Source organism: Carica papaya, chromosome 2 (assembly GCF_054855325.1).
Source record: "Carica papaya isolate Zhongbai chromosome 2, ASM5485532v1, whole genome shotgun sequence".
Taxonomy (NCBI): domain Eukaryota; kingdom Viridiplantae; phylum Streptophyta; class Magnoliopsida; order Brassicales; family Caricaceae; genus Carica; species Carica papaya.
In genome coordinates this window covers 20,813,440-20,820,710 of record NC_142310.1, presented here as the reverse complement: position 1 = coordinate 20,820,710, position 7,271 = coordinate 20,813,440, and the positions used below count along the sequence as shown (strand labels likewise).

At 31.7% G+C, this 7,271-nt stretch overlaps 1 long non-coding RNA gene across 1 annotated transcript; it reads left to right on the top strand.

Annotated features, from left to right (window-relative positions):
- Nucleotides 1-3,209: 3,209 nt before the first annotated feature.
- On the top strand, nt 3,210-5,574 carry LOC148268853 (uncharacterized). Its single transcript, XR_015817132.1, has 2 exons — nt 3,210-3,733; nt 3,824-5,574. It is a non-coding gene; the product is annotated as an uncharacterized LOC148268853 (long non-coding RNA).
- The last annotated feature ends 1,697 nt before the right edge of the window (nt 5,575-7,271 follow it).

Sequence of the window (7,271 nt, the reverse complement as noted above, 5' to 3'; positions counted from 1 at the left end):
AGTGTTTCTCTTATAAAAGAAAGGATTGCCAAAATGGAGAGAACAATATCAAATTTTCTCAATCTTTGAAGGATAAAGATGAAGAGATTATTGCTCTCAAGACCAAGTTGGGGATGCACAATAATGGTGAACCCTCTCAAAATTCAGACCATACATCAAAAGCTTGAAAGAAAAAAGTGCACAAGAAGTTTCTTCCCCTATGATATTTATGGCTTCATTATCAATGCAACAATACCACATATGATAGGGATTGATATAAATACTCAATATGATGGTTTCTCCCAAAATCTACTATTATATTCAAAGCCTTATAGGAAGAGGATCAAAAACATGATGATGTCAGTAGGTTACCAACTACCAAAATTTCACAGTTGAATGGAAGAGTTCAACCTTAGAGAACATGTTGCCTACTTTATCAAAACTTGCAATGATGTAGGTTCTTATGGGGATCTTCTCATTGAAAATTTATAAGGTATTTTAGAGAAAATGTGTATGATTTGTACACTAAGTTAGAGACTGATAAATGGGAACAACTAGAGAAAGAGTTCCTTTATCAATTCTTCAACGCTTATTGAACAATAACTATGATTAAGCTTATTAACATAAAATAAAGGAAAGACAAATCAGTCTTTGACTATATAAATTGATGGAGAGCCTTTTATCTCAATTGAAAAGATTTTCTATCTAAAATTTCAATAGTTGATATGTGCATTAAAGGCATGTAATAGGAGTTATTTTGCATTCTTAAAGATGCCCAGCCTTATATGTTTGAACAACTTGCCACTCATGCACATGACACGAAATCAATGCATGCAACTTGAGAAATAAAATATTTTTTTGTTATCAACCAATAAGAAGAGATTAACAAGATAGGAAAAAGTGATATTAGTGAATAAGTGATGACAATCAACACTACTCTTGTAAATATCTCGACAAAAAATAAAAAGATAGGAGAAAAGGAATTCAAAAGTTTGGATATAATTATAGAAGAAGGTAATTAAATGAGTACCCTTTCCAAGATGTAGACGTGCCATATATACTAGATCAAATATTGAATTCAAACTTATTCAACTCTCGAAATGCAAATGACCAGAAGAAATAGGAAGATTGAATAAGTCGAAGTACCGCAAATACCACTATATTGTTGGTCATCCTATAAAAAAATGTTCATCCTCCGAAAACTTGTAATAGACTTATATAAGAAGAATAAAATTGAGATTGATCTTGGTGAAGTTGTAAAATCAAATCATGTTTTGATTCCATTAATTCATGAAAGTAAATTAAAGAGAATGAGTAAAAAAAAAGGGAGAAAGACTACAAAGAAGCAAAGATAAAAGAAAAATTACAAAGCAAACTCATAGATTTCATAGATAGCGAATATTTAGTAAAAGTTATTAAAAAAATGACATATTACAAAGACTAAAACTTTGAAGAAAAAAAGAAATATCGATTATATGAGAAAACTTGACTATATTCTAGATAGGTTAAAAGATGTTCTAAATCAGGGGCAAATTTTGAAATCTAAGGCACCCTAGTATGTTTTTTTCATTCAAATCGATAATATAATCAATCATGACCCCATTTTCACTGGCTTATTATATACATGCATACCCTAATCCAAAAACTACCCAATCTTTAATTGTTACCATTTTGTAGAGAGCAAATATAGTCAAGGTTATCAAAAGAAAATAACATATTATAAAGAATAAGACTTTCGAGAGAAAAAAAATATCATATTAAATAGGGAATTTAATTATATTATGAATAGAACAAAAGATGTTATAAAACTTGGGGCAATATAGTTCATTATTTTTACCTAAACCGACAATATTACCCATCATGGCCCCACCTTGACTACCTTCTTATGCATATGTATACTATCTAATCGTTAATTATCACTAATTTATTTAAATTTATCCCCTAGAAAGTGTCTCTACCATGTATTTTTATAAATTTAAGATTTATGAACCATCAAGAGTTTAAACATACTTATATGCCTAAAAATTCAAGATTTGCACGAGCAAAACAAATATCATTACTTTACTTGCAAGTAAAGAAGACGGACACTCAAAGTTTCCAAGTCAAGCTAGAGCTTTTGACCTCAATTAGGGTAAAAATCTCGCTGCACACTCTAATTAACAAGTGCTAACCATAGTAAAAATTAAACACGATATTAAGGTGAAAAAGTGGTAAAAAAAATAAAAAGAAAGGAGAGAAAGAAAAGGAAATTAAAAAAAATAAAAAATATATTCAAAAAAATTGATAAAAAAGAAATAAAAATCAACAAGAAATAAGTTTAAAAAGAAATAGAGAAGATTGAGTTGAAACTAAGCAAAAATTGGGCAAATTGAAGGTGAAAGATCATAAAAACGATAAATGCTTATAATCGATAGTCAGTAGAGATCTAAAAAGTAGTTAAGATAACATGAATTTCTCTTGCGTAAATCTTCTAAGAACTCTAAGTATTGGGAGATAAAAAAAAAGTAATTTGAGAAGTAAGAGATTTAGTAAAATTCTCATTTTTTTCATATCTTCAAAATGTCCTCTAAGAAAACACAATGAGTATTTATTCACTCAATTTTTTTTCTTAAAAACTCTATGTGATACTTTTGGTAAAAAAAGTCATTTTTATGAGTTTTGCAATAAAAAATCTCAAGAATTTTATAATAATTTTTATCAATGATTTAAAATGAATTATGAAATGAAATCATAAAATAAAGGCTAAAAAAAAAAGTAAGAAAAAGGAAAAAGGAGAAAAACAATGAAAATTTTTTTAAAATAAAAACAATCACTTTCAGAGAGTAATGTGAAAAAATGAACAATGAAGCTCAATTCCTATATCAGCGAGTTCTAAATGAAATGGACAACAAGACTTAATGCAATTTTATAGTCTGTATATGAGATATACATTAAGACTCAAGTTAATCTCACTTCACATTTATAGTTTGCATGTGAGACGCGCAACAAACTCAAGTTAATCTCACTTTTGCATTTGCAATATATGTGCAAGATGTTCATTAAATTAAGTCAATCTCACTTTTACATTTACAATTTACGTGTGAAATGTACAACAAACTTAAGTTGATCTTCCAATCTGTCTATGAGATACGCAACATGTGTCACCCCTAAACATTTTATTATTGGATATAATATTTTATTGTGTTTTAATTTCTAATTTGACATTTAAAATATTTTTAAGCGTAATTTAAATTTATTTTTGCCAAAGTGCTGGAAATTTTAAACGAAATGAAAAAAATTAAAAAAAGGGACCCATGGGGAAAGACAGCCCGCAGGAAACACTTGCGAGCCCGCAAGCCTGTGTGCTCCTGCGCTTACAATGCGTTTGCAGGAACAGTGTGTGCGTCCTATTGTTGTCACCTCTGTTTGCCACATGCCTGCCGCATGCATGCCGCACATCTGCCACGCATATGTCGCACGCCTGTCGCACACACCACCTCATGCCCCGCTACCTGGTCGCCACATGGTTTGCATGTACACCATGATTCGATAGTCGGTCGACCACTGGGCCAATCAATGGCCATCAACCATCGCTTGTGATCCAACAGATCAATGCACCCCACTTGGCTCTTTAAAGCCCATTTTTCCTCTCTCCTCCTCCATTTCTTCATTTTCCTTCTTCTTCTTCACTTGACCGAGAGAGAGAGAGAGAGAAAAAAAAAGTTGAGAGAGAGACGAAAACAAGAAGATCTGAGAAGCTTTCCTCCTTCGCACGGTAAGCTTTCTCCTTTTCTTCTTGATTTCCTTTCTTCACTAAGACTTCCAAGAGCTCATCCTTAGGCTCTTCCTTTCCTTAAATTTCTAGAAATTCTTCTAAAAATCCATGTGTTGCCGAGAAACCTTCATTCCGTTTCAAACCACAAGCAACCTCAGTTTTTGAATCCGAAAGCTTGAAAGTTTAGGTAAGGGTCTTGGTATTTTTACATACTCTTCTAATGTATTTTCTAAATTTTAAAAATATTTAAAAAGGTAATTAAATTTCATGATTGTTTAGTTTGTTTTCGTGCATGCAATGAACATTATTTAACGATCATATTTTGTCGAGTGTCTAATGGATTTTGAGTGTTTTGTCTTCGAATTTTGTGTGGATAGAAAAGCGCATGCTTAATTTAAGTCAGAGAAATGGAATAAATTGTTTTGAATGGTATGCCATGTGTGTGGGCTGCGCCTTCGACCTCATCTTTGGGCAATGGACTAGAGGGTTATCCAATTGGGCCTTAGTCTGAAAAGGTAACCCGATGGCCCAATCCAGGTATGTGGGCCCTTGATGTGTTGAGTTGAGGTACAGATCCCCACTAGTGGACCCTTGTTGTGTCCGGTTTAGTTTAACGGATCTCCATCAGGTCTGGGTTGGGTTGATGGGTCCAAATGAAACGAGTTTGATTATTGGACCCCCACCAGGTCAACATTAGGTGTTGGGCTTTGTTGGGCTAGGGGTAGCCAATGGACCTCAACTGGTATGGGTTGTTTAATGGACCCCGGTTTGATACCAGCTCAATGGTAGGAATTTAGTAATTCAGAATGGTCGAGAAACGAGTAAGTATTAAGATTTAAGGATGGGCCCTATGGATCAAAATTAATGATCTAAATTGTAAATTTGATTGTGATTTTGAATCGATAAGAAAAGTGAAAAGATTAAAATATGTTTAACCGTTGTCATTAAGGGGTAATCGGATATGATTGCTATCGACTATTGGTGAATCGCTTCCTATGAATGGTACTAGTGTTCTCTCTGAAAAGAGTGGATCACAACTAATTGTAAGGGCCACAATGGCTAAATACGGTCGTGGTAATAGTTTTCAACTACTTTACCATATATCGAAGTGAACTGTTTTTCATTCATAGCAGTAGTTGGGGATCCTTTTGCCTTCTATTGATATAAGTTAAAGTAGTTTCTTGCGAAGATTTGTAAAATCGATAATTCAATCAAACCGTTTGATTATCCAGTTAGGACTGTTAATTGATTATCCATGCTTAGATTGTTTATAAATTTGAATTTGTTTCTCACTGTTCTATTATGTCATGTCATGTTATTGTTGGTTCTACTGGTTTCTGCTATATTTTTCACTGTTCCATTTTATTACTTATGGTTGAAACTGGTATTAAAAATATATCTTGATTAATTAAAAATAGACATTTTTGACGATATTTTAAATGAATTTATTCTGAGATGATCCCCCAATGGTAAGGTCATTGATTGTAAAGGTAACGACATGTTTTAAAAATAGATAACCTTTGAAACTTTAGTAGCATAGTTTAAATACTATTTTTCTTATTGAGTTTTGTGGAAGTCACCTCAATTCATTTTCCCTAAATGGTGAGAAAAGTGAAGAATCACTCCCTGAGCTGCCTTTTGAAGCTTGTTTGGATCCATTCGCGGATCTGTAGTGGACATTTGAGTGCATGTGAATGAGTGTACTCTTATGAATAATTATCTTGTAATTAAAGAAATTGCTAGAACAAGTGTTATATATATATATATTGTCAGCCAACTTCTTGGCTTCAAATGTATTCGAACATTAAATTTTTATAAGGGATGACTTTTCTTCCACTGTATGATCTTTTTATACACTCATATTTGTTCTATTATCAGACAACATTGCCCCATCAGGTACTGGGATGTCACACAATAGACTCAAGTTAATCTCAACTTTGTATTACAATATGCACGTGAAAGCAAACTTAAGTTGATTTTATAGTTTGCAAGTAAGATTGATAGCAAAAGCTAAATCAATCTCAATTTTATAGTTTGCGTGTGAGACACATGAAATATGTGCCATTAGGGTAACTCTAACCATTACTTGACCTTTCTGCAAAAATTCAAGTAAAAAGAGATAATTGTTGGGTTTTATTAATCATGCAGGTGTAAATAAAAATTATTGTGCATAAAAAATTATCAAATTAAGTGAATCGATTTAAAGTGATCTGATAAGATTATGTATATTTTGAGTTTTAATGCATCAAATTAAAGTAAATTTTTATGTGTAGAGATTAAAGTATTACTTTTAATTTTGTGATGGATCAATTTAGGAATAATGAAAACTAAGGTCATAAATATAGGTTATGGTTTTTAAATTACACACAAATTTTTTTTCTATTTTGACATCCCATCATCATAAATAGAGAGAGTAAGAGAACTCCAATTGACTACGTGCTAATTTAAAAGATTAACTGCAGGTCACGCTATTCTCTTCCATCATTGATTCAAGTATGCTTCTTATTTAAAATAAATTCCGATGATTATATATGAGTATTTTGAATTTATTTAGATTCAAATTTTAAATTTCCTACAAGTGGTATCAGAGTCATCTCATATTAGATAATTGAGATTGATTCATTGTATGGATTCAAAAATTTTCTTTCTAGATTTTGCTCGCACAGCCTTATGGTCATTTGGCCTTACAGCCTCACGACCAGTCGGATTGGTGAGGCTCAACCTCATGGTCATGCTGGTCAGTCTGTAGTGACCTTATGGCTGCAGCGAAGAAAGGAAAAGTGACAATCAAAAGCCATCATGTAAGAAAGAAGAAGATATCACGAAAGTTCGTTGGGTTCAGTGAATTAGAAGAATCGTGACGGTTCCGCTTCAGATCCCCGACTGCAATAGAACTGTCAAGGTGAAATACCCAGACTCAGAATTTCGTCCGGAATTAATTTTAAAATTTAAAAAATATATAAAAAAATAATTTTGAAATTAATAAATTTTTATTTAATGTTAAATTATGAAAAAAAAATAGGTTGATGATGAAATTGAAAATAATTTTAGAAAAAATTGGTAAAAATTAGGTATATGAAATGTGTTTTAACCTCCGCAGGAAAATTTAGAAAACTCGGGGACCACCAGTAGGCATAGCTGAAAGTTCAGTGTTTCGGATACCAATTCGAGTAAGAATCCTTCACTTTATTTCCTGTTATGAAATTGAAGTTTAATTATCAATAATACAGTATTTTGTATAATTTAGAAAACTTTGAGAATTAATTACAGGTTACTAATAGAGGCTGAACCAGTTATTTATTATTGTTTATCCTGTTTAACTGATTGTTTGATTTTACAGCTTTAAATGTATGATAATATACTGAAATTAGTAAAATGATTCAATTGTATTTTTCTTGATGCATGTATTGTTTATCTTGCATTAATTTACGGTTAAATTGTGAAACTGAAAATTAAATGTAAACAGAAAATTAATTGGTTAAATGAATGAATGAACTATAGCTTTACTGGATATCCTAAGAGATGGTGGACAGACCGG